This window comes from Anser cygnoides, chromosome 1 (genome assembly GCF_040182565.1).
Source record: "Anser cygnoides isolate HZ-2024a breed goose chromosome 1, Taihu_goose_T2T_genome, whole genome shotgun sequence".
Classification (NCBI taxonomy): domain Eukaryota; kingdom Metazoa; phylum Chordata; class Aves; order Anseriformes; family Anatidae; genus Anser; species Anser cygnoides.
This window is the reverse complement of record NC_089873.1, coordinates 180,176,430-180,183,281: the sequence shown is the minus strand read 5'-3', so window position 1 is coordinate 180,183,281 and position 6,852 is coordinate 180,176,430. Positions and strand designations below refer to the sequence as shown.

The 6,852-nt window shown below is 39.5% G+C and overlaps 1 protein-coding gene across 2 annotated transcripts in view; it reads right to left on the bottom strand.

Moving 5' to 3' along the window:
* Positions 1–6,852, bottom strand: part of DGKH (diacylglycerol kinase eta) — a 176,919-nt gene that overhangs the window by 111,362 nt on the left and 58,705 nt on the right. The gene's annotated exons all lie outside the window — the stretch shown is intronic.

Sequence of the window (6,852 nt, the reverse complement as noted above, 5' to 3'; positions counted from 1 at the left end):
CCCAGCCAGCTAAATAACTTTGTCCTGTTTTGCTTCAGTGCTGCTTGATCCAGAGCAGGGCTAAATCTACCATTCACTGCTGAAAGAACACATTTACAGGTTATCCATCCTCCCCTTCTGCGAGTAAAAGCGATGCTGTTTGCAAGGGAAGGGCAGAGAACAGCTTTAAGTAAATCACTTCTTGTGAAGCACTTCTTATGAAGTTTGCTTAAAGTATTTTTCAGTAAAGAAAATCCAAGAAAGGAAAGAATGAGGAGGAAGCCCACTTCAAGCAGTATCACTTTCTTATATTGCTATGTCACTTGTTACAATAATTCGGAAGAACAGTTCCCTAACACTGCTTTGGGGAGTTTTATACAACCATATAGAAGGTCTTTGCCCATCTCCCTGCCTATGGCACACAAGGAACCTGAAAAAAAAAAAAAAAGTAAAAAATAGGTGCCTACAAATTACGGTCACGCTGCAATGCAAAATACACGTGGTAATCACATTCACTGAGCCCTCTCCCATGGCCGGAAGAAAAATAGAGAGAAAAAAAAGATGCAAGTAGTTCCTCTCCTCACGCAAAAAGTAACACGGAACCACTCCCTGTTTTACAAACATTTTTTTTTCTGATTAGTTCAGACGGAGCACACCCAAACTGCAGCCGCTCTCTCCCCGGCAGCATGACCTCCCACAACCTTCCTGGTAGGCTTATGCAACCAGGAAACCAGAAGCAATTCAGCACGAGTTGGCTAATTGCGACCAATCGGGCCTTTTTAAATTAAAAACAAATAGCTGTCACCCAATTTAGAACCAGCAGTAAAAAGTCACTTGAAAAAAAAACACAATGAGCACAAAGGCACAGTGCAGATTCAGAAGGCTCTGAGCCCTCTTCCCATTTTTCAAGCAATGCCACAGAAGCGTTTTACTTGAATTAAATGCTTCTTCCCAGTTGTGATATAGAGACTACTAGTATTCAGTAACCTGTTAGAAATGTCAGGGGATGCCAGGTGTGCATTGCCATCACAGTTTTAAACATACCTTTCACCCCACATTTGCATTAATCAGATGCGTTATGCCAAATTATCACTCTAATAAACCCCCATAAATTGCATTTCATTAGTTCTACTTCTACTTAATAATAACCTTCATTAGAAGACCGCTTTAAAATTAATGTTACGGTAACTTTCTAAGGAAATACAGCCTCTTTGAATATTTACACCCAGACTAAAAGGCTTATGTATAATTCTCGTAAATATGCGTGAACAGAGAGAAGTTTCCAGTGTTACCAAACGATGGAAGAAGAACATGTTTGCACATTGAAACCTGAGTGTGAGCACCAGTGATGGACATGATGCTTACACAAATCTTTTCCACTACAAGTATATCTGCATACAGAGAGGCCCCATCTCAAATCTTCTCCTCTGTAGGTGGCATCAGGCTACCAGATTTTTTCTGTCATGCTGATAGAGCATCTTCTCCTGGTGGAAGATGATATTCCTCCTGGTCTTTGTCTGGGATCAATGGGTTCAAACCAATTAACAACAAAGCAGCAGTAGGAATTGGGACAAAAATCACCATCTGTAGACAACTTCATGGGAAGTCTGAGGAACTAGAGACCCTCTCAAAGAGCAGGTTTTTAGGGAAGGGATGGAGGGAAAATCAGAGCCAAAACAGTCCCCATTACATCACACGCACTAACACCTCTTCCAAAAACGTGGTTAAAGGAGCAGGTGAGGACAGAGAGTTTTCTACATAGCCAAAGAGAAGAAGCATGAGAAGAAGAAGAAAGGTCGTCATCTAATTGATTCACCTAAGTGATCTCACCACAGCAAAAGATCTCAGGCAAACAGCTACATTTTGCTATATTTTGCTAAAAATAGCCACTCATCTGAAGCACTGGACTGCTGAAAATGAAAACATACTGTTTTTTTTAAGCATAGGTGACTTCAGATATGAGAAACTTGCCTTCCCCACAGTCTGGTTAACTTTCTGTCTCCATCTGCTGGTACATCACATCGCTATGGTAGGTAACTGGATATTTTAAAACATTTTTAAAGTCTAAAAGGGTCATGCAGCTGCCATTAGCGTCAGCAGAATTACAGCTGGAAGTTGGTGAGAAGACAAGCCCATTAAAAGTTTCACCTCTACAACTGCATCCAGCATCACTCCACGTAGGACAGACAGTGACGGATGCCTGGAGCTGAAACAGATACACAGAGTGCCCAAACGGTTCATCTTTACCACATTTAAGTAGTGATTTACTGTAAAAAGAGTAATGAACATGCTTTCCTTTGGTCTTAAGAAAAGCCTCCCCTTTCACCACCATTACTAATTCACTCTTATTTTCTCACACAGCTAAAAATGATTTCAAGAAAATCCTCAAGTTTATACACAGAATTTTCAAATAATAACAAAAGTGAAACTTTTATACACACATACAAAGTAATCGTTTGAAGAGTGATTATAAAGCACCACTGCTCACCACTTTCCCATCACTTTCATACCCGAAGACAAACAGAAATCACTGGCTGATCCCCAAATTGGTCTGTACTCCCACTCAAGCCTGCCGAGATAAAACCTAGGTCATAAACCTGTTCATAAGCCAGCTCCTGATTATGTTAAACTAACCCTAGGCTCATTGCATCTGCGTTTATTGAGTACCTATTTTTGTCATGACCACACTTAGACTAATCATACCGGGTTATGGGAGGACAATATAGACAGGAGAAAAAAAAAAAAAAAAAAGGAAAAAGAAATCAATATACTCAACAGATCCACATTAATATATCCAAGGTAGCTGCTGTAAGAGATGCCAGCTTGCCGTAAGCTTTCAGTTGAAGCTGCAACTGTGAAGTTACTAAAAATAATTTTTTCCCTTGGAAAATTGATTTTCATTTGCAAGCCAGTCATTGTAGTTTTACATTAATCCAATTATTTCACTTCAAATTACTAAAAGACAATATAGAAGAATAATTGTTGGGAAATAGATAGGAAGCGAGGCAATTTGTGCTTAATATAGTGAAATAATTACAAATTAAAAATATAATTTATCAAAATTTATTTTATCTATATTCAGCTTCTTGTCAGGGTATAAGATTTGGTTCAGTAATCTTCATATTAAACAAGAACTGCAGAGAGGGAAGGATTTTTAAAAGGCTCCATCCTTTCAATATAAGAAGAAAAACATCTGGTAAAGATAATTATACATAATCATTTTTAACAACACCGAGTGACAAAGAAGAAAAACAAACAAATACTGACTCTGTGATCCTGATAGACAAGTAGAGCACCCTTTTTTATATTTTTAAATAAAATGCCTCATTTTAGTTTTCTCTTCCAATATCCAAGGAAGGGTAAAGCCTTCAGAAGGGTAGAATACATTTCATTGAACGCATTCTTCTCAATGCACAGTCCAGACAGAAGTCCAGAGAGAGAAGGATGCAAAAAACTATTTTCTTCTGTCATTTAATAGCATTTTGAAAGAAACTGAGGAGGGAGGCAGTTGGCTGTTTTTTGTTTGTTTGTTTTAGATCTGGACAGAGTAAATTGCTCGGTGGGTGACCCAATATTTAGCAAAACATGAGCTCAGCCAGTCCATGCGCTGGCTGCCCACTCTATCAGCCAGACCCCGCCTGCTCAAGCAGTGATGCTCCCTTCTTTGATTAGGGTAAGGTATTTATGTTCAGAGAGAAAAATATATCTTAGCTGTTCGGGTGTCCTCCCCTGCAGGCCCGAGAGAGGGAAACGAGTTGTGGCCACCTCTTACTAACATCCTGGTAACACATCTCTGAATTGGGTCTTGGAGGAAAAGAGGCTTCTGAAGACTAAATGCTTTCCTTGTTCAACGGCGGTTGGAACTGAAAGCCAGGCAAAAACACTTCTTCCATCACAAGTAAAAGCCATTTTACTGAATTTTTGCAATGCAAATTTTTTTCATTTCCATCCTACATACCCAGGAAAAATAACCCGCAAGGAAAACTTGGCTGTATCGCATTTATACGGCTCTCAGTATTCAAATCAGATGGTCAACAGCCTTCCACCTTCCCGCCTGTGATGGGAAACTTGAAAATTGCCTCTTGCTTCCTACATCTAAATTCAGAGGGCTTTGCTTAGTATGAGCTGTAGGAAAATCAACACAAGAAGGAGTAAAGTTCCATCAATTCCTACTCAACCCAACTGTGTATCCTCTGGTAGTTTCACATTAAAGATGTGTAATGCCAAAACACGTAGAACCTATCTAGGGTCAGATTCTTCAAACCTGACTTCCTCTGAGAGCATAGCAAATTCACATTTTTTCATTCGTGACTGCAATATGATAAATACAAAAAAAAAAAAAAATCAGGTTTACTCTCTGTGTTAAAGCATCAGATATCTGGTGGCTTAAGGGAAAATGCAAAAATTTCCAAGTAATTTCTGAAGAGATTCTCACAAGTAATAACCTTGACAAATAAAGCATTATTCCTGAGTAAGCATAATGACTTGGTAAAATTAATTACTTTCCCTTTTAACCCGTTAATCATCCGGCTTTCATTCTGGAGGAAGCGCAGAGTTTCATCTGCCTTTGTACTGCAACATTAAACCAACAAAATTGCCAGTGGCAAAATAAACATAATAATACTTCATGTAAGGTTTCCAAGATTCTGGTGGGAGCTCTGTACAGAAGAAGTATTTCTGTACTCTGGGTTACGACATTCTGTTATTTAAATATTAATAAAACAGTGATGTAAACCACATTAGAAAAGAAAACAAATCTTTTCAATTAAGTTTATTTTTAGAACAAGTCCTAGGATTCCGAATACAGCAGCATTTTCTGAACACAGTGTTTTTCCCTTAAGATTTCTAAGTGGCAAGACTCCATAATCTGCTCGGTGGTGGGAGGCGAACTTCTGCAGAAAGAACAGAGGCAGTTTAAAGGGCACCTCTGAACATTTCCAAATGGACAGGCGACGCTCTGAATAGCTGCCACAAACATTGAACGCAATAGCCAGGCAAGGATTAAAAAAAAAGCAAAATTTCAAATTTTTAATGGCATGAAACGCCTAGTTATGAGAATATTTTTCCAAGAGAAGTTAGTAAACTCAACCCTAAGGGATACAACAGAGAATATTAGCTCACAACTCAAGGGAAATGGGGCTAAGCAGTGCTATAACAAACTTAATTTATTCACCAGACTGATGCAATCTGGCCTCGACCAGATTGTATTGTCACATCTCTACATGGAAAAAAAAATTCAAAAGCTGTTATTTTTAGGGGGAAAAATATTTCTTTAATGTTGCTGGACAAAAGCCAGCAGCACAGGGCTATGTCAAGATGATGGAATAACCCAACCTTACATCTCTAAGCATCACGGTCACAGGAAACAGAGGCCAAGGCTAAAATGTGACCTGTGGTGGGAGGATTTAGTTAAATCTCAGGCTTTAAGAGAAGTGATTTCTTTCCAAAAAAAAAAAAAAAAAGACATAAATAGTTAAGTACATGGGTCATACTATATTTGTTTAGCAACCATAAAACAACCACTTGCACTCTCCATGCCACGCTTCCACGAGGGAGGTGATGTGCAACTCTCTTGCCTGCATCCTCTGGACAGATCAGCCAGAAGCAAGACTGAGCTCTGAACTTTGCTACTCAATCACAGCAAACGCTACCAAGAAACCGCCGCTCATCCCACGGCCGACTGGCAAAGGTTCTGCTGTGGATTTCTTGGAACTGGATTTTTTCATTCCAATGAAAACACCTGCTGCTGATGGACAGCTGGCATTTTAACAGAAGTATTTGCAATGCCTAAAGTTTAATGCCAAACTTTTCAACGGAAGACCCGAAAGGGTCCGCTTGCACACATTTACAAATTCATTTATACCAAGACATAGGAGGAGCAGGAAGCCCACTGTGTATTTAGGGGAAAAAAAAAAAAAAAGCAGAGTTTGTGCCTAGTATAGGGTTAAGGAGGGAGGCTGGCAGCCAGGAGCAGAAGCCAGGTGCCAACCCCCCCACTTGTGGACTTTAAGAAAACCATTCCTCCTCCCAGCGCCCCGCTCACTGAACATGCATCTGCGGGCAAGCACGAACAGAACGTGGCTCGGCCAAGTGAATCATAAATACTGCCCTTGCAAAGAATGTGCAGCATTTGTAAATACTCCAAAAGAAAAGCAATCTGTAACTGGTGATATAGAGAGGTTTCCTAACAGGCAAGCCTCTGACACTGTTAGGGTCAAGCAGGCAAAATGCCAAGGGCAAAGAGGAAAAAAGGAAAATAATAAAAAAAAATGCCCTCCCCCCCCAAATCCCTAAACACCTCTTAAGTCTATGTAATGCTCATGATTCACAGAATCATGCTTCTGATTAGACTGATGTGCCAAGGTTTTCTTTCTCAAGTGATAAACTGGGAAAATTACTGGTTCCAGTTACTGTGTATTGGGAAATCCAATCAGGAAAAACATACCCCAGGACCTATCAGAAGGATTCAGTGTTTAAAACAGAACTTTTATTTTTGTGGGTGTGCCAGTAAAAGGGGGTTTGAGCAAAGAGTTTAATTTTTCACACAGAGGTTATTATATATTTAGGTCCATCACTGATGACCACTTTTTCCAGGAATTCTAGCTGTCCCATACAAAGGTATCTGGAAGCATCCCGTCAGCAAACAGCCAAGGTATTTCAAAAGAATCACAGTAGTAATAGCAATCACATTTAGTAAAGATCAAATACAGGGATAAACGTCAAAAATAATCATAATAAAAGCTTACTTTTTACTCATAGGAACTATAATAGTAGCAGCAGGATACAGGCTACGTCCTTTACAAGCATAAATCTCTCAAAGGGGAGGGAAAATAGCAGCAGACATGATATTGGACTTCTTCATAGGTCTGGAAG